The 21,852-nt window shown below is 32.5% G+C and overlaps 1 long non-coding RNA gene across 1 annotated transcript; it reads left to right on the top strand.

Annotated features, from left to right (window-relative positions):
- Positions 1-935: 935 nt before the first annotated feature.
- LOC143043537 (uncharacterized) lies at positions 936-16,023 on the top strand. The gene is made up of 5 exons (XR_012968448.1): positions 936-1,110; positions 3,227-3,438; positions 5,060-5,249; positions 14,099-14,227; positions 15,901-16,023. It is a non-coding gene; the product is annotated as an uncharacterized LOC143043537 (long non-coding RNA).
- The last annotated feature ends 5,829 nt before the right edge of the window (positions 16,024-21,852 follow it).

Genomic DNA, 21,852 nt, shown 5'->3' with positions numbered 1-21,852 from the left:
TATCGCTGTATATATAATTAAATGTATACGACTGTCATACAAGTGAAATGTTTAGCGAGCTATAGAACCAGTTTAAACCCCCCTCCCACTTTCTTAAATAAGAACATGATTGAACCAAGACAGGAATATGACAGTTGTTGTCCATTCGTTTGATGTGTTTGACCATTTGATTTTGTTCTTTGAATCGGGACATTATGTTTTGAATATTCCTCGGAGTTCAGTATTTTTGTTTGTAATCTAACATGCTATGACATTTACAAATACTTATCGAAGAAATGAACCGTAACACATAATCATGTATTTTCATTCATCACAGATTACCATTAGGTGTAAAACCTGGTAAGTTAGATGATGCATATCTTTATATTTTGTTGTATTGTTACATTATCATTTGATAACAGCTTCTGAAAAGGTAAAATTTTAGGGTGACGTTCTTTTTTTTAATTCTTTTTCGTTTTAAATGCAGATTTGTCGTTTTGAAGATAAAACATTCAAAAAGATGAAGTTAGAAATGTTATGTCTAAACCAGATATATAAGATTCATAACCGATTACAGTATAAATTTCACGTTTGTTAAACACGTTTTGAAATTCAATAAACAAATAACCTCTGAAGAAAATTTGTATTTCTTAAAGTAAACATGTCATTACTTTTAGGGATTACATTGGTAAAAATTAGACATGGTTTTAATGTTTCTAAATGACATGCTCAGACAAATCTTAAATATTTTTAATTGATAAATTATAATTGCAAATGAAATTTGATACCTTTAAACTACATGTATATATACGTGTTATAGAAATTACTTTTTCTTGTACAAATTGTTAAAACATCAAATTCCTTTTCAGTTCCTTGTTGATATGATATATTCCTTTCCAGACTTACATAAAATCAAGATAGTTGAATTCAATTGGATTGTTTTGAATCTTTTTGTAGATATTTATCACCCAATAGTTGGTCAACAGAAAATGTTTTTCGCAGAAGTGATTGTGCGAAAATCAGCAATTGCATCACTTGTATACTTTCTTGCGATGGTTCTTCCAGAACGGAAATCAGATCCACCAGGGGTTTATGAGAAACCCTTCAAAGAAATGTATGATTACATCGTCGGTAAGTTTTTAACTTTGTAGTTTAGACAGATAACTTAGGTTTGTGATCGTACAAAGATATTTGTTGAAGATTGCGTTCTTTTTTTCCCATTAATTATGGTCAGTTTTGTGCATGATGAAAATTTAAAAGCTTCAATACGATAAGATTTCATATCAAAAAGAATGTACATTATTTCATGATGAATTAACAAAGAGTTTACATGTAAATACGCATAGTGTATTTATATTTATGTGGCAATGTTAAAATTCTTTCACAACCAATGTAACCATTAGTAATTAATAGGGATGTTAAAAGATCTAATACTCGGATACTCGGTCATAATACTCGAGAACCGAAAAGTTTAGATTTTAGGTGGGATGCAGTGGTTTTTTTTATTACCTTTCTTAAACATATTAATTTAACGAAAGACAAACGTACTTCAAACATAGCTTGATTGTTTGGGTTTGTTTTTTTTTGTGCGGCAATTAAACAATTAATTACCGACCGCCGTTTCTACAAATAACCTATATTATAGCAATCATTATTTGTGTACGTGTTCATGAACCAAATTCAAATAAAACTAAAAATATTTGCATATAATTCCGACTCAGTAGACAATATATGTATCATCTGTTTCTGATGAGTTTTTTTTTTTAAATACGACCATTAATTTGTAAACAACGATATTGGACTTCAAATTACAAGTGCTTTTTCGTGTTGCTCGGTCTTATTTTTTCTTTTGTTTTTCTGCACTATCAGTTGTCTGATTTTTTTTAGCCATGACGTTGTCAGTCTATTTTCGACTTTTGGGTTTGAAAATGTCGTTTTCATACTTTTGCATATCTATAAACTGTAAATTAAACATGTTTCAAAATAGTTAAGTGTCCAATGAAGAGCAATTCAATTAATTTAAGTGTCCATCTCATACCAATCACGTTTACATAGAAGTCTTGATTAATAAACAAAGGTAAGTACGGCTTGTGATGAGTTAATTATCAATCCATGAAAGTGTTGTTCTATGTACAAACACCGTTAGAAATGTCTCTTATCAGTTGCGTAGAGTTCACCACATGTCAATATGATTTTGTTCTGGTTTTCGCTACATTTTTTTGTAAGTGAACTTTATCTTATACTTAATAGAAAAATGAAATAAAAAAAAAACATAGGTCACCGTTCATTTGCGCTCACAATCTGCCTTCGAAAGAACCATTAATTTTTGATAATATTGTTTTTTTCTGTTGAACTAATAAGAGAAATAGCGGTAATATCGAAATAAAAAAAAGAACTTAATTACGGAAATCGCTTAAATTTTACAATTATATAGTTTATGTACTGCTTATTCGTAAACAACAATAACAAACTAGGTCACCGATGAGTTAAAAAAGATATTTCAATTTTAATGCAAAAAATAGCATTTTTGCACCAAGGTGAGATAATTTGGAGCTTTTTTAATGGTATCTACATTTTAAAAGTCACCTGGGGCCAACACGAATCGATTTTTTTTTAATGATCTTTGTACCATATGATAAAGTAAGAACTACTCACGGTAATTAATAAAATTTGTAATGAAAAATAAATATTTATTTTTTTTTCTGAAAATCTTATACACGCGAGCCTCTTTAACATGTAAAACAAACTGTACTCGAGTACTAGGCCTTCCAATCCAGTACCAGTCGAACAATTGACATAACAAAAAGTTAATAGCTGAATACGTCTGTTTCAATTTAATTTTCAAGGTGCAAGATAGCTTGGTTTCGAAGTTCACTCCAGTAGCAAACCTATCTTAAGTTAAATCTTCAGCCGTCATCATAAATGGGACAATCCAACGTCAAAATGTGCTTGAACACTACTTTGATTTGGGTCCTTAGACCATTTAAAGCAGTTTTAAAACACGACAACTTATCAAGTAAACTTACTATACAGCTATTGCCTACATACATCTGTACGAATAGGTAAACTTTGTAAGAAGAGCAAACTTTGTACGAATAGGTACACTCTAAACGTAAAGGTAAACTTTGTGTGAATTGGTAAACTCTGTACGAAAAGGTAAACTCTGTACGAATAGGTTAACGCTGTAAGAATAGGTTAACTTTGTGTGAATATGTAAACTATATATGTTGTTTATTATATTTTGTAGTAGGAGCTGGTTCTGCAGGAAGTGTTGTTGCCACTCGATTATCGGAAGATTATGACACTTCAGTTCTTTTGTTGGAAGCTGGAATGTCAGATTTGGAACCGGATGACGTAACCCAAATACCATCTCTGTGGGGTTCTCTTATAGGTTCAGAGAAAGATTGGGGATATCATTCTGTTCAACAAAAGTACTCCCATTTTGCTTATGAAAATGAGGTTATATCTTTTTTATATCAATAATTTTTTTGAATAAAGTTACATAATGGTGTCTTTTTTTTGCAGGTGAGCGATTGACATGTTTACAGAACTATTGTCGCGAACGAAAATCAATACAAAAATAAATAACATTTGAGTCAGGTTGAAACGGTTAAGTAAGAGAATCGACATTAGTTAAACGATTGTTTATTTAATAGAATAAGAAACATATATATTAAAACGGTGCAATAGACTGAATCAAACAGTTTATGCTAAGTATTTCAAGTCAAACATGTGGTTTTGCTGAAAAAATCGTATACCATTTCGCTTTGGTGACAAATTTCATACCAGTAGTTCATATTTGTATGTTCGATTTGTCAAAATCACAATCCATCTTTCCATCTATTGTAGCATCCGATAATGCGACTAAGTGTGGATTTTAAATTTCAATTATGAATGCCACGAATGCATATATTGTTATACACCCATAACAGAGAATCCTTGTTTAATTGCGGTGTTTAATGTTTGTTGTAAGACATGTAAACATGCTTAAATAAGATATAAGATGAATTGGTATGAGTGCCAATGAGACAACTTTCCATCCAAGTCAAATTTATAAAAGAAAACCATTAAAGGCCAATGTACTGTCTCACACCAACCAGCAAACTGTAAAGGCTCCCATAAATTACTAGCATAAAATCAACAAGTGATAATACACTGAACTTTTACACTTGACTTATGACACAATCATGACAATGTAAATACAAATTTAATGAAATAAGGTGTGATATGTTAAACAATTTCAATCAACCATAACTTGAAAACAATGCCCCCACACGCAATAATGTACAGAGGTTAATGAATAATTTTGTTGTTAGGTATACATGGTATATACAGTAATGAAGATAGGAAATATTTATTACAAATTAAATAACTTTGTTGTTCATAGTACAATAACTGACGTGAAGGGTAAGCAGATCCTGCTCCACATGTGGCACCCGTCGTGTTGCTTATGTGATAACAAGTCCGGTAAATAGTCTAACTCGGTAGGTCACATTCAAGAAAGGGAAGGCGATTGTAGTTACGAAGTAAGGAACTTATCCGATATCATTTGTGAAACGGTTATTCCATAACGGTCAACCAACTCGTGATGGAGTCCGTAAAATTTACGAAGGGATGATTTTAACTTCACCATTTGGAACTCTTGATTTAAAAGCTTCCTTGTGAGCAGCAACCCTCTAGCAAGCATATCATGATAGGAAATGCAAGCAAGGGAATATCGTATCAATCGGGAGATATATACCCCGTATGCAGGTGCTACTGGAATGTTGCTACTTAAAAATTGAAAGTTCACAATTGAAAAGCTGAAATCATCTGTTTTGTCGTGAAGTTTTATTTTCAATCGAACCTCATTGTCAATTTCTAGATGTAAGTCAAGATATGAGGCCGACTGAACTGTATCTGTAGTATCCTCTATCTCTAGTTCGATGGGATAAATGCTTTCCACATAGTCCCCAATTTTGAATTATTTAGTGAAAGAACATCATCTATATAGCGGAAAGTAGAGTTAAAGGATATTGCTAACTTCTTATCTTTCTTTAGATGCACATCTTAATTTTACTAAATTTTTTTATTAATATAGAGGGCTTACATAGCACAAGGCAAAGTGCTTGGAGGTTCATAGTCGATCAATGCACAAAATATTGTAAGAGGCAGTCGTAACAACTATGATCAATGGGAACACGAAGGGGCAGTCAGTTGGGGATACGACGATGTTCTGCCTTTCTTCAGAAAACTCGAAAATGCTTCAGATACATCTTACGGAGACTCAAGTATGATATACTTTTATTCTTAAAGAATAGTTTTGTAGTATTAAACTTACCGAATTTATACAGCTAGGTAAATTTCAATAAATGATCTGTTATTTTGCATTTGAAAGAATTAACATTTGTAATATTCCAAAGCTATTAAATTGACAGAAATATGTACTTACAAATTATACGAACAAAAGGACATTGCATACTAAGAACTAATTATGATTAAATGGTGTATTACTATCTGAATTGTGATTCGATCTGCTATTTCAATGCTTCTCCGTTTAACACGTAAGGATATATATATATATATATATATATATATATATATAAGTGCCTATAAATAGCAGCACATGACATACAAATCTATGGGAGTGTGGATTAATCAGTACAGAGATTAATTCAATTACACAAATAAAATTATAGATTGCCTAACAATGTAATTTTAACACACTATTTAGTATGTAAATATAAGAATGTTTAAAATATTTACAAAATGATGAAAATAAACGCAATATTTCGCTAGACCAACTAGCTTTATCAAGCGTGCATCTATCCAGGTGAAATAGGATGTAGATGATAAGAAACTTTTGCAGCTCAACGTCTGTGTTGCACTGAACTGCCTTCAAAATAAGAAAATTTTGCAGCTCAATGTATATGACCTCTTGCATTTAGCTGCTTTGAAAATAAGAAAATTTTGCAGCTCAATGTACATGACCTCTTGCATTTAGCTGCTTTGAAAATAAGAAAATTTTGCAACTCAATGTACATGTTGCACTTGGATTTAGCTACCTTAAAAATACATAATTGGTAGTTGAAGTTAGCAACGTCCATTGGCCAATATTACGGGATAAAAAGGACGATGCTTTGTTTTAAATTATTCTTTATCTTTTCTGTATCTTTTTTCGTCTTTTTCGTTAAGACCATCAGGTTCTAAAGTGTGGAGTTGGTGGATCCAAAAGTTTTCTCTTCTCCTTCTCGCCGTGGTGTCCCATTCGGTGTTGACTTCTATAATTTGGAAAGTGACATTATCAAAAGGATGTTTCGTTGAACGAAGATGTCTTGTGAGAGGACAGTTTTTGTTGGTTTTATACGATGAACGATGGTTATTGAGCCGAATATTAAATTTGTCCATTGTTTCTCCCACATACTGAATGCCACAAGTGTCACATGTTAATATATAAATTGAGTTCTCCGTTTTACAGTTGGAATTAGAGTAGATGGTATAATTTTGTTTAGTAACGGAGCTGATGAAAGAACTGCTTGTATTGGCAGCTTTACAACACAAACAATTCCTTCGACCACATTGTTTGTAGCAACCGGGCGATTGATTAGGCTGCTTGGTTAATACAGATGTCACTAATTTGTCACGGATGTTTTTAGGTCTTCTGAAGGCCATGACTGGTGGTGAAGAAAATACTTTTTTTAGATTTAAATCATTTTCTATAATTTTCCAATGCTTCTGAACAATGGATGACACATTTTTAAAATCAGGATGGTAAGTGAGTACAAGGGGTGTTCTGTTAGCTGCTTTATTCTTATCTTTGTACTCAAGAAGTTCTTGGCGACTAGTTTTGTTTGCTCTTTCGAAAGCGCTATCAATAATGTTGTTATTGTATCCTCGAATAACTAGATGTTTACGAAGTTGTCCAAGTCTAGCATTTTTCGTATTTTCAGTAGAGCATATTCTCTTGATTCGCAATGCTTGGCTGAATGGGATACCACGGGAGCAGTGTTTAGGATGGCAGCTTTTAGGAGAAAGGAATTGATGTTTGTCCGTTTGTTTGGTATGAAGGTCCGTTATAATGGTTCCGTTCTTGATGTAACTCGTAGTATCGAGGAAGTTTATTTTCTCCATAGATGATTCATATGTAAATTTTATTGAATGGTGGAAAGAGTTGCAGTGTTCTAGAAATTCATTAAGATGTTCTTGTGAATCTGTCCATTTGAAATCAATATCGTCAATGAATCGGAACCATGATAAGGGCTGATATGGAGCACTAGCCAAGAGGCGTTTTTCAAGTTGGCCCATAAATATATTGGCATATGACGGGGCCATTTTTGTGCCCATACTAGTACCGTCTATCTGGAGATAGTGTTTTTCATTGAAAGAGAAGTTGTTATTCTCCAGTACTAGTTTCAGAAGTGTAACAAGGCACTCAGTAGGAGGATTTTTTTCACTACGAGTGTTCCATGCCTCTTCACAGGCTGCTATTCCTTCGTCTTGTGGAATGTTGGTATATAAAGATGACACGTCCATGGATGCAAGTATAGTATTGATTGGTAAAGGATTGAGGCTTTCCATTTTCTTGAGATAATCAGTTGTATCTTGAATGAATGATGGTAGTTCTTTCACATGAGGTCTTAGATGATGGTCTACAAATTCTGATATCTTTTCAGTTGGATGACTATTCGCTGACACAATTGGTCGACCTGGATTGCCCGTTTTATGTATTTTAGGCAACATATAGAATCGTCCGGCCTTTGCTTCGTTCTCAAGAGGTCGGAGATAATCAAAGGTGTCATTGTCTATATGCTTTTTGTCGAACATCTCTTGAAGGATGGTGTTGATCTTTCGAATAGTATTAAGCGTTGGATCTGTGGTTAATTGTTTATAAAAAATGGAGTTAGAAAGTTGTCGATTCCCCTCTGCTATATAATCTGTTTTATCCATGACAACCACAGCGCCCCCTTTGTCGGCAGGTTTTATTACAATATCCTCTTGATCTTTTAACGCTTTCAAAGCTATACTTTCTGACTTGGATAAATTATAATTTCTTGTATTTGTTATACAGGACTTTATATCAGACCTCACGTAGTTAATGAATGACTCCAAGTTATCATTTTGCTCTTTGGTGGTTTCCATGAACTTTTTTTCCTAAATTTTGGGATGGGCGTGACTTCTTCATTGGTGTCAGTATCTGAATCTGTTAATCCGGCTTCTTCAAGGTTTTTCTTGCCCCTATTGTAGAAAAAATCTTTCAAGCGTAAACGTCTAGCGAATTGGTCTAGGTCTTCGTCTAGCTGAAAGTTATTTACAGTTGATGGGATAGGACAGAAGTTTAAACCTTTACTTAAAAGAGATTCCTCAGCACGTGTAAGTTCTTTAGATGACAAATTTACAACAATGCTTTCAGTTTTTTGTTTCCGTCTTTTAAATTTCCTTTTTCTAGGGTTCTTATGGTTTGTGCTGCTATTTATAGGCACTTATATTATTATCTCCAGTAGCACGCATTACACAAATGTTTGTGTAATCCATTCACATCTATCGCTATCTTTACAACATGGATAGCTCACAGCATTTCAAGAAATTAAGATCTTTAACTAAAAAGAAACTACAAACTGAACATCATTTATCTAACTTACAAAATTATATTCAAAGTAAAACTGTACCAAAAGGTTTAAACATCAAAGTGAGTCCCCAGGCACCGGGACATAAATCCAAAAGATTCATGAGCCGTTGGAATGAAATTCTGTTTAACTGTTCAATCCAGCTTCTTCAACTGTTACTTTCTTTTACAACCACAAATTACAAACAAATTGTAAATGAAATATCAGATATCATCAACAATAGTAACATTTCTCGTGACGATTTAGCAATAATTAAACGTCGCCTCGCAGATATTGAACAAATTGAACTATCAAAACATAAAGAAAAACAAAGGAATAAATTTCAAAGAGATAAAATTCATACTGTCCATTTAAATCAGCATATGAATGATATTAATATAACAAACCATAAGAACCCTAGAAAAAGGAAATTTAAAAGACGGAAACAAAAAACTGAAAGCATTGTTGTAAATTTGTCATCTAAAGAACTTACACGTGCTGAGGAATCTCTTTTAAGTAAAGGTTTAAACTTCTGTCCTATCCCATCAACTGTAAATAACTTTCAGCTAGACGAAGACCTAGACCAATTCGCTAGACGTTTACGCTTGAAAGATTTTTTCTACAATAGGGGCAAGAAAAACCTTGAAGAAGCCGGATTAACAGATTCAGATACTGACACCAATGAAGAAGTCACGCCCATCCCAAAATTTAGGAAAAAAAGTTCATGGAAACCACCAAAGAGCAAAAATGATAACTTGGAGTCATTCATTAACTACGTGAGGTCTGATATAAAGTCCTGTATAACAAATACAAGAAATTATAATTTATCCAAGTCAGAAAGTATAGCTTTGAAAGCGTTAAAAGATCAAGAGGATATTGTAATAAAACCTGCCGACAAAGGGGGCGCTGTGGTTGTCATGGATAAAACAGATTATATAGCAGAGGGGAATCGACAACTTTCTAACTCCATTTTTTATAAACAATTAACCACAGATCCAACGCTTAATACTATTCGAAAGATCAACACCATCCTTCAAGAGATGTTCGACAAAAAGCATATAGACAATGACACCTTTGATTATCTCCGACCTCTTGAGAACGAAGCAAAGGCCGGACGATTCTATATGTTGCCTAAAATACATAAAACGGGCAATCCAGGTCGACCAATTGTGTCAGCGAATAGTCATCCAACTGAAAAGATATCAGAATTTGTAGACCATCATCTAAGACCTCATGTGAAAGAACTACCATCATTCATTCAAGATACAACTGATTATCTCAAGAAAATGGAAAGCCTCAATCCTTTACCAATCAATACTATACTTGCATCCATGGACGTGTCATCTTTATATACCAACATTCCACAAGACGAAGGAATAGCAGCCTGTGAAGAGGCATGGAACACTCGTAGTGAAAAAAATCCTCCTACTGAGTGCCTTGTTACACTTCTGAAACTAGTACTGGAGAATAACAACTTCTCTTTCAATGAAAAACACTATCTCCAGATAGACGGTACTAGTATGGGCACAAAAATGGCCCCGTCATATGCCAATATATTTATGGGCCAACTTGAAAAACGCCTCTTGGCTAGTGCTCCATATCAGCCCTTATCATGGTTCCGATTCATTGACGATATTGATTTCAAATGGACAGATTCACAAGAACATCTTAATGAATTTCTAGAACACTGCAACTCTTTCCACCATTCAATAAAATTTACATATGAATCATCTATGGAGAAAATAAACTTCCTCGATACTACGAGTTACATCAAGAACGGAACCATTATAACGGACCTTCATACCAAACAAACGGACAAACATCAATTCCTTTCTCCTAAAAGCTGCCATCCTAAACACTGCTCCCGTGGTATCCCATTCAGCCAAGCATTGCGAATCAAGAGAATATGCTCTACTGAAAATACGAAAAATGCTAGACTTGGACAACTTCGTAAACATCTAGTTATTCGAGGATACAATAACAACATTATTGATAGCGCTTTCGAAAGAGCAAACAAAACTAGTCGCCAAGAACTTCTTGAGTACAAAGATAAGAATAAAGCAGCTAACAGAACACCCCTTGTACTCACTTACCATCCTGATTTTAAAAATGTGTCATCCATTGTTCAGAAGCATTGGAAAATTATAGAAAATGATTTAAATCTAAAAAAAGTATTTTCTTCACCACCAGTCATGGCCTTCAGAAGACCTAAAAACATCCGTGACAAATTAGTGACATCTGTATTAACCAAGCAGCCTAATCAATCGCCCGGTTGCTACAAACAATGTGGTCGAAGGAATTGTTTGTGTTGTAAAGCTGCCAATACAAGCAGTTCTTTCATCAGCTCCGTTACTAAACAAAATTATACCATCTACTCTAATTCCAACTGTAAAACGGAGAACTCAATTTATATATTAACATGTGACACTTGTGGCATTCAGTATGTGGGAGAAACAATGGACAAATTTAATATTCGGCTCAATAACCATCGTTCATCGTACAAAACCAACAAAAACTGTCCTCTCACAAGACATCTTCGTTCAACGAAACATCCTTTTGATAATGTCACTTTCCAAATTATAGAAGTCAACACCGAATGGGACACCACGGCGAGAAGGAGAAGAGAAAACTTTTGGATCCACCAACTCCACACTTTAGAACCTGATGGTCTTAACGAAAAAGACGAAAAAAGATACAGAAAAGATAAAGAATAATTTAAAACAAAGCATCGTCCTTTTTATCCCGTAATATTGGCCAATGGACGTTGCTAACTTCAACTACCAATTATGTATTTTTAAGGTAGCTAAATCCAAGTGCAACATGTACATTGAGTTGCAAAATTTTCTTATTTTCAAAGCAGCTAAATGCAAGAGGTCATGTACATTGAGCTGCAAAATTTTCTTATTTTCAAAGCAGCTAAATGCAAGAGGTCATATACATTGAGCTGCAAAATTTTCTTATTTTGAAGGCAGTTCAGTGCAACACAGACGTTGAGCTGCAAAAGTTTCTTATCATCTACATCCTATTTCACCTGGATAGATGCACGCTTGATAAAGCTAGTTGGTCTAGCGAAATATTGCGTTTATTTTCATCATTTTGTAAATATTTTAAACATTCTTATATTTACATACTAAATAGTGTGTTAAAATTACATTGTTAGGCAATCTATATATATATATATATATATATATATGTGTGTGTGTATATCCAACTGAAAGAGGAACATCATGATTTCATAAAAATTTAGTTTTCTATGTTGTGTCATGTGTTCTGTTGTTTGTCTGTTTTTCTTTTTTATTTTTAGCCAGGCGTTGTCAGTTTATTTTCGATTAATGAGTTGGACTGTCCCTCTTGTATCTTTCGTCCCTCTTTTGCATTGCCGTCAACATAAATTAATTTACAAGCTGTTTTGTTAGATTTTGAGAATTGTGGTCATTTGTATCTTTGTCAATCATTCCACATCTCCTTATTGTTGTAAATAAAGTAAAAAAAATGTCAACCTAAGGTTGGTATATACAAAGCAAACAGGCCTTAGCCAAATTGGACTTACACTTTTAAAACCTATATTTATAATTCAATAATTTTTATATGATTTGCATATCTGTAAATACTGAAACTGGATTTGTCACTTAGAATTTTTCTCTTAGTTTACAATTCGATAAACCATGTTTCCAAAACTACTTTCGTAATTTTTTCATGCGCGATACACAAGCTTCCAGGAATCCCGGGATTTTCAGCAAATTAAGATTAAAATACAAATGCATAACAATTGTGTCTATTCGATTGCATATATAACAACAAAAAAAAAGAAATAAATAAAATGCACTAAATCTTCGAAAATGTGTAAAATTAAGACAAAATTCCGCGAAATGTCATAAATGATTTGGGGGTTTACGTCATAACAAAACACGACGTCATTCGAATAACAATTTTCATTGGAAAGATTATCTGGTTACTTGAACGCTTCAAGTTCGGATAATATCTCAATAAAATATTTGTTTGAGGTAGGTGATAACTTATTTTAGATTCCGTTGCAGTTTTTGAACATTAATGGATTTTGGAAAGTCAATATGGCGGCCAACTCCTTAGTTACGACATTTTTCTCATTTGTGCATTTGATGGTTATTATATACTAGTCAACAAAAGAAACGATACACGACTTTGAAATAAAATTGATCAAAAAGTATTAAATATAAAACAAAATGAGATATACTATTTTAAAAAGCTTTCATTTGCAATGTATGCACATGTGATAATGAAAATCAAAACTTGTCGGAAAGTATCTAAATTTCGTGTAAACGAGCATAGCGTGCAAATTAGTTTTGCGGAAAGTTGAATAAAAAATCGACAGATAATTTTCTAAGTACTAAATAAAATTTCAAGTTTGTTTAAAATATTCAATATGCTAATCAAGTTATGTTCATGTTGTAATTAATGGGTTGAAATATTGTTTTTTTCAAATTGTTGGTAAAAAAGTGTTTTCTGAAATCCCAAAAAATGCAAAAAAATGTTTTTTTTTTATTTTCGTCTTAAATCAATGCTTTAGATATGAAAACAACACACAGTAAATTTGGAACCATTCGGATTAGTTTTAAGATTTTAACCGCTTTTTGAATATTACTTTACACATTCTATCTATGGTAAATCAGTTGATAATGTATACATTTTAACGATTTCTCGTGGGGCCGAACTTTGCTTAACAAATAAACAAAGAAACTGTATGATTTTTAAAAACAAATTGATGGCAAACATTGTCTTTACTTTTAAATGAGAGGTCGGCATCATTAATTGGAACTTCTGTTTTTAAAATTGTCCTTTTATGTAAATTTTGTAAAAAAAAAGAAAAAATCGCGAAAAAACGTCACGAAAGCAAAAAAATATTTTTTTAAACGGATTTATATTTCCATAATGATTAAGTAATACTACCTTCAATATTGGTCCAATGAACGGAAATCTTTATCTTTAATTTGAAAAAAGTCTTGTATCGTTTCTTTTGTTGACTAGTATAGTACGTTTACACAAACATATGTTAATTGAAAATTGCGACTTTTTGGCCTAAGAATTATAAGGATTAAACACATTTTTTTCTAGAGGTTATTGATGTGTAAACCGGGACTCTTACTCACAAACTTTAAACTGAAGTCCTTCGGACTCTACACAAATGTCCTTCGGACTTTTATACAGTTTGTGAGTTAATTGCCCCGGTGTACACATCAATTACCTCTGGGAAAAATTAATCCTATAATGTTTTTTTTTAATTTTTAATAATGTTCATACTCTAGCTGTTTTGATTAAATTTTAAATGAACATCTTGAGTAAGGGGCTAACACCTTTTATTCTTGGTGAGTTTTTTTAAGTAAATGGAATGTGAACTCATTATTGGCAAAATGGGTCTTTTTTAAAAAAATATCCTTTCTACATACTGCTTGTATGGTTTTATCAATCACTAAAAACTTGAAAATATCAAAACAATTGGTTCATAATCAATTGTAGACAAATCTGTTTCAGTCATATGTGTGAATTCATATGTTTTATAGCTTTACGAGGACTACATGGACCTATCAACATAAAAGAGACTACTGGGAGTATTTTACAGTCATTTCATCAAACAGCGGCAAAGGAAATAGGGTTTTCTACAGTAGATTGTAATAGTGATGATCCGATAGGTAGATTATTAGTTAGTATTAATGGTGTGGGTGGTTATTAACTATCATGACTACCCATTACGGTCTTGAACGGTCGGTAGGTGTTATTAAGAGCGCTCAAAGTAAACTGAGAATGAGAGTTTACAGTAAGTCGCCTATATTCAAATCTAGTGAATATATTTTAAGATAAACCAAGTCAAAATGACTAGAGGCTCTAAAGAGCATGTGTCGCTCACCTTGGTGTTTGTGCATAATTAAATTAAGGACACAGATGGATTCGTGACAAAATTTTGATTTGGTGATTGTGATTTGTTTGTAAATCTTACTTTATGCACATTCTTGCTGCTTAAAATTATCTCTATATATAATGAACTTGGCCCAGTATTAAGTAGTAGTAAGAATGCCTAAACAAATTTTGCCCATTGACCCAATTTTTTTTAAGTATCTTTCACATGTATCATTATAAGCCATCTGAAAAGTCTCATAAAAAAGGGTTGGTTTTTTTTAAAGTTTTTGAGAAATTAAACTACCCAATGATTAAGCCATGAAAAATCGAGAGAGAAAATTTCCCGCCAAATTTTCAATGGCAAATATCTCAAAAAGAAGCACATCAAGCAATATTTTATTCTTGCTCTTTTGGTTCCTTTATTAATCCCCTATAAATATATACTAATGTTATGAAAAACTTATTACTTTAAAACGGAATAGCGAACTTCCTTGAGACCATTTGGGAGCTAAATACACAAAAAGAATTTTATTAAAATTGCGACATTCGTCATTCATCAATATTGGTTGAATAAACTGCAGGGCATAGGTCATCTCAAATATAATTTGCGATTCATTATGCTAAGATTACGTGTGTTTAGCGTAACAAATTCATAACTTTGTATTTCTGATGAATTTTTGTATGGTATCCAAAAAGTAAAAACACAAAAATACTGAACTCCGAGGAAAATTCAAAAAGGAAAATCCAAAATCAAAAGGCAAAATCAAAAGTCCAAACACATCAGACGAATGGATAGCAACTGTCATATTCCTGACTTGGTACAGGCATTTTCTAATGTAGAAAATGGTGGATTGAACCTGGTTTTATAGCTAGCTAAACCTCTCACTTGTATGACAGTCGCATCAATCGTCAGCAATATATGTTAACATGCAAAATCGGTGATTTGGTCTTTGATTTAATACATTTTATGTTATCTTATAAGATTTTTGAATACTTGATTGTAAATATTTATTATTTTACAAAAGTATATCATAATCTTTCTGAAAGATCAAAAATGGCGTAAAGCCTTTAAAGACTACGAATTTTTAAACAGAAATGCCTTAAGACAGATTATTAATTATACAATAGCAAATTGCCTTAAAAGTGGAGACTAGCGTACACTTGTTATCTTGAAACACTAAACTTTTGTCTTTCATTCACCATTTTAGCGATTTTTTGGGGGCACGTTAATAGCAAGGCAACTTTAAACTAGTGGTATGTTTAATATCTGCCCTTTTAATCTGATTAACACATAATTTGACATTTAATGACTTTTCCAAAGGATGAAAATTCGAAAACATAGATCTTAATTTAAAATGTATGTTTTGTGTGGCTACCAACATTTCCTACAGTTTTGAGTTTATGGTCTTTTTATTAATCCAAAGAGCAGGAAACAACTTTTTGATTTTACATACATTAAATATTTTAGGTTTCTGTAAAAATCAGATGAATGTTAAAGACGTCAAACGTTGCAGCACATCGACCTGTTACATTAGGTCAGCCTTAGAAAGACACAACTTACAAGTCAGTTTGCGATCTCGCGTAACAAAGGTAATGACAACTCTTTGTTGTCCTTTGTAAATATTTTGCATCATTATAGTTATATCACAGAAGAGTGGAGTGATATCTTTCTACTTTTTCATAGGAAAACAGTAGGTCACACCAGTCATGCTACATTTTCATAGCAAAACATTATGATTTAAAAAGAACAAACCGGTCGCAATAAGACCAAATTTGCAATACATGCACAATCACATTTTACGGAGATGACAGGGCATATTAGGGTAATACATACGTATACTCTATAATTCCTTGTACTTTGAATATTACTCTGTATATAAATAATTTTATTAGTAAGTCATAGTACTTGAATACGTTGACGGCAACAACACGTTCTTAAATTTGATTATTTAAAGGCGAAACTTTGTTTAACTACTTTACAATAAAAAGATATGCATCGAATATTAAATTTGAAGGTTAAAGAGTATCCTTAAACTTAAGCAGGTATTCGTATTCAAATATATGTTTCCATATACAAATATTTTACTAAATCATGTTTGGATCCCATTGCGTAACTATCCTGCTTATAGATCATGTAGTTTAACTCTTTCAAAGGGTATCTACACGTCTCAATCTTCAGAATCGCTTATCTAAAAATACTACAATAGCTAACGTTTTTAACAATAAAAATCGTGGTTACCCTTCTATCGATAAGTGTCATGCCAAAAAATGACTTACGTGTCCCCGTCTTTCCACCAACAATACAGTAAGGTCCACATTTAATGGTCGCACATTTTCTCTAAATTTTGAAACTGATATTACTTGAAGAACAAACAGTATTATTTATTTACTCACATGAAACAAACCGGGATGCGGTATTCAGTACGTAGGTGAAACTGGGCGATATTTATCTAAACGCACGCAAGAACACCTGTATCGTTTTAAAAGACCCAATAAATTCAAAAGTATCATTTATCAACATCTTAAGAAGCACAGTCATCCTATTAAATATTTAACAGTTCAACCTTTAGAAGTAGTAAATAAGCAGCCTGGTGAATCTCATTCCAAGTTTGTACGATCACGAAAAATAAATGAATTAAATTGGATTAAAAAATTACAGACAGTCTACCCTCTCGGTCTTAATGATAATATCATGGGAATTGGCAATATATCAAGAACCGATTCTGTTAACATTTTGGATATAGTTTCTAAAACTGTTCGTAAAAATCGTTCTCATGGACGCAGAAAAAATCGCAATCAAAGAAAATTTCGGACCAACCATACAAATATTTCGGACCTAATTTCCATTTCAAAAAACAACGGCAGACATTATCTGTTAACCAAGCTTTGTTCTTTACCTATAAATAAATTAAATAAAATTTTAGAGGATTGCAACACAATTTCATATTACAGTCCTAAGTATGAAATTGTCCAAATTATAATGGCATATTGTTATTCTAAACTGTTTCCAAAAATTGATCGCCCTGAAGATCATAAAAAACATTTTATTAAAATAAAGTATGTCAATAAAGGTTTTGATTTTGTAAATATTGCCGGTATTTTTAACGACCATTCTGTTAAAGACCAAATTCCTGGATATTTTGATAATACTGAACTCCCTCTCATTTGTTATATTTACAAGAAATCTACCCGAAAATATGTGTTTAATTATAGCCAATTGTGTAAAGATGTAAATATCACTGAAAATACACCTATGTCGTGTAATTGCAGTAATTCAGAATACACCTATGGACCAATTTCCCATGTTATAACAGGAGACCTTAACATCGTTCGCGACCGAGAGTTAAAATCATTCCTCAGTAAAGGACCTAAATATCGTCCCCCGTCAACTATTAACTGGAATGAGTGTCGTAATATCATCAACGACTCACTCCGCGCCTACTGTTTGAAATGGGTAAAACGGGAAAAAGCTGACAAAAAATCTTTGGACTCTTTTTTTAATTCAGTAATGAAGATAGTTGATATTCGAATACAACATTTTAAAGAACATTTTACCCTCAACAAAAACTATAAAAACCCTATTTCGCGTATCAAAAATAAACTAACAGAACTAGCCAAGGAATTTGTTTTTGTCCCGGCTGATAAAGCTGCTAATAATATCATTATTGTTTGACGTAAATTTTATATAGAGGTTCTGCAAAAGGAAATCACGAATTCACCAACATTCCAACTGACTTCATTTTCAGAAAACGACATCTGTAACAAACATAAACTTTTAGCTACTTCTTTACAAGCAGAACCAAACACAATGAAAGTCCCAACTATGTACTGGCTTCCGAAGCTGCACAAAAAACCTTACAAATATAGATTTATTTCATCTTCCAGCCATTGTTCAACTACTAAATTGTCTGTTTTACTTACTAGTACACTTGGTACAATAAAAAACCTGATAATAAATTGTTCAAATAAGGCCTTTGAAAATAGTGGAATTAATTACTTTTGGAGTGTCAAAAACTCGTTGGAAGTACTTGATAAATTGCATGCATATATTGGTGATTTTGAATCTGTTCAAAGTTTTGATTTTTCTACCCTATATACCACTTTGCCTCATATTCTTATTAAGAAAAAATTCACATCCCTAATTAACTGGGCATTTAAAAAGTCGGAATGCGAGTACATATGTTCAAACTCTTTTAGATCATTTTTTAGTAGCAATAAACAAAAGAACTATGTCAATTGGACATGCTTTGATACTATTTATGCACTTGAATTTTTACTTGATAACATTTTTGTTCGCTTTGGAGATTCCGTATATCGTCAAGTTATTGGAATTCCAATGGGGACTAACTGTGCACCACTTATTGCGGACCTGTTTTTGTATTGTTATGAGTTACAATTTATGACTAAAATTAGCAAAGACCCATCAAAACAACATTTGATACAAAAATTTAACAATACTTTTAGATATTTGGATGATATATTGGCTCTAAATAATGACGACTTCAGTATGTATACTAAAGAAATTTATCCTGTAGAACTTACTTTAAATAAAGCTAATGATAACAATGACCACTGCCCTTTCCTCGATCTTGATATCTATATCATAAACGGGAAGCTTAATACAAAAATTTATGATAAAAGAGATGATTTTTCATTTCCTATTGTTAATTATCCATTTTTAGATGGTGACGTTCCCTTGTCACCATCTTATGGTGTTTATATATCTCAACTTGTACGATTCGCTCGTGTATGTAACAATGTATTAGATTTTAGCGAGAGAAATTTATGTATTACTGAAAAATTATTACACCAGGGTTTTCGATATCACAAACTGGTCAAAACATTTACTAAATTTTATCACCGGTATAAGGAAATAATTCGTAAATATAACTCAACATGCAGACATCTTATACGTTCAGGTATTTCACATCCAAAATTTTATGGAAATATTCTTTATAAAGCACAAAAATGTCAGTATTCTCCTCAGAAACTAACAAAACCTTTAAATAGACTTATTAAAAGGGGATATAGTTACGATACTGTTGTCAGGTCATTAAAGATTGCATATTTTGGCTTTAACATTGATTCACTGATAGGGTCTTTGCATCGGAACTAAACACATTTATTTCTAAAAAAACAGTTGTTGGCATGACACGGGTTATGTTCTTCTCATATATTTTATGATAGTATGATACTAAACCCCTAACGGGAGGGATTGTACCTGATATTCATATGATGAAGACATAATCTTTCAATCAGTTTAATTGAGGTCTGGAGCTGGCATGTCAGTTAACTGCTAGTAGTCTGTTGTTATTTATGTATTATTGTCATTTTATTTATTTTCTTTTGTTACATCTTTTGACATCAGACTCGGACTTCTCTTGAACTGAATTTTAATGTGCGTATTGTTATTCTTTTACTTTTCTACATTGGCTAGAGGTATAGGGGGAGGGTTGAGATCTCATAAACATGTTTAACCCCGCCGCAATTTTGCGCCTGTCCCAAGTCAGGAGCCTCTGGCCTTTGTTAGTCTTGTATGATTTTAAATTTTAGTTTCTTGTGTATAATTCGGAGTTTAGTATGACGTCCATTATCACTGTACTATTATGCATATTTTAGGGGCCAGCTGAAGGACACCTACGGGTGCGGGAATTCTCGCTACATTGAAGACCCATTGGTTGCCTTCGGCTGTTGTTTGCTCTATGGTCGGGTGGTTGTCGCTTTGACATATTCACCATTTCCTTTCTCAATTTTAACTAAACGTATATCTATTATCTATGACATACAGGTTTTAATAAGTTGAATTTGTAAAAGATGGAAAGAGACGACGGATATTCGCAAAACATGAAGTTATTCTTTCAGCTGGATTTATAAGCTCTGCTCAAATTTTAATGCTCTCGGGAATCGGCCCTCGCAAACATCTCCAACAAATGAAGGTAACCAAAAAAAATGTATTTTCACAAATAATTTTACTTTTTATGATGATTTTGCACGTTTGCTAGGTTTTTTGCTTTCACTCAAAGGAGTAGGTCCGGTAAGGGCCAATTTTTGGCCTCAAATTTCAAGTTCATCTAACGAAATAATTTGAAAACTTTTTAAACACTTAAGTGTCTATTTCAATTGATTCAATTAGTTTAAGTGAAAGATTTCAACTGATTAAGTCATTAAAAACGCTCCGATTCAGGCTTAAATATGAAAAATCTATCAAATATGCAAAAAATCGTCACTTTTCAGATGGTTTTTGTCAAAATTGAAAATCCGTGTTCATCCTCAACCTTTATTTATGTTATGTATTATCATCAAATACAACTTGCATTTCAATATTATGAATGAACACGAATGCGGCCACTTTCATTTATGACGGAAATCGTCTAAAATTTAACTAAAATGCAAAAATTGTGAATCTTTCAGTAATTTATCATGACTTAATGATGTTAGTACCGATATATGTGCATTGTATTGTAAAAAACAGCCCATATTTGTGTAGCAGAAGCATTCTTCTTTCCAATAAATAGCTAAAAGATTACATTTTCATAATTTTGTAAAACTGCTTTATTTTGGGGCCAAAAAGGGGTCTTACTGAACCTACTCCTTTTAAGTTTAAAACGATAAACTAAGTACAGTTATGTTTCTCAATATAGTTAAGAAAAGTTAGGTCCAAAGCAGAAATTGAAATCAGTTGTTGTTATTTTCCATTGAAACAGCAGAACAATTTATGTTTAGATAGTATCAACTTTATCCTTAATATGTTAAAGGCATACTTATTGCTTTTAACAACCCTTTGCTTATTTGTGTCGTCTGCAGGCTATATCATTGATGTATTCACTCCTCCCTCATTGATTTGTAGTAACTTGGTTCTTTATTACTATACGTTGAGAGTAAAACACGTGAATATACATACACTATCCCAAAATTTAAAAAGTGGCAAACAATGTTAGAGTAAAATGTGCTTATTCAAACAAAAAGTGAAATAGTGGACATGTTCTGTCAATCCAATACAAAAGCTAATTATAAAAATATTTATAAAAAAAAACCATTTTTCTACTTAATATACATATGCATATATTGACGATAGAAGTTCATCAAGGTGCAAATATCTTAATCGATGACCAAAACCAATCAATGCAATTAACAAAATCTAACGACATGAACTCATGAGAAGGAGAGAGCCATACATGTTGATAAGAGAGCGTGTTCTGCTAATCATGAGGTTTTGTAAATATATAAGCGGATAATTAGCTTTACAGTAGGTTAAATATTCTGCTCAGAATAAATCAAAGATGTGATATGTCTTCTTTTACAGATACCGTTAAAAGTTGATCTTCCTGTTGGACAGAATTTGTATGATCACTTACTGTTTGCTGTTCAATATAATATCACTGCACCATTAAATATTAACAATAAAAAGGCTTCAGAACCA

The sequence above is a fragment of the Mytilus galloprovincialis genome, chromosome 8 (assembly GCF_965363235.1).
Source record: "Mytilus galloprovincialis chromosome 8, xbMytGall1.hap1.1, whole genome shotgun sequence".
NCBI classification, from domain to species: domain Eukaryota; kingdom Metazoa; phylum Mollusca; class Bivalvia; order Mytilida; family Mytilidae; genus Mytilus; species Mytilus galloprovincialis.
This window is presented reverse-complemented; position numbering and strand designations above follow the sequence as displayed.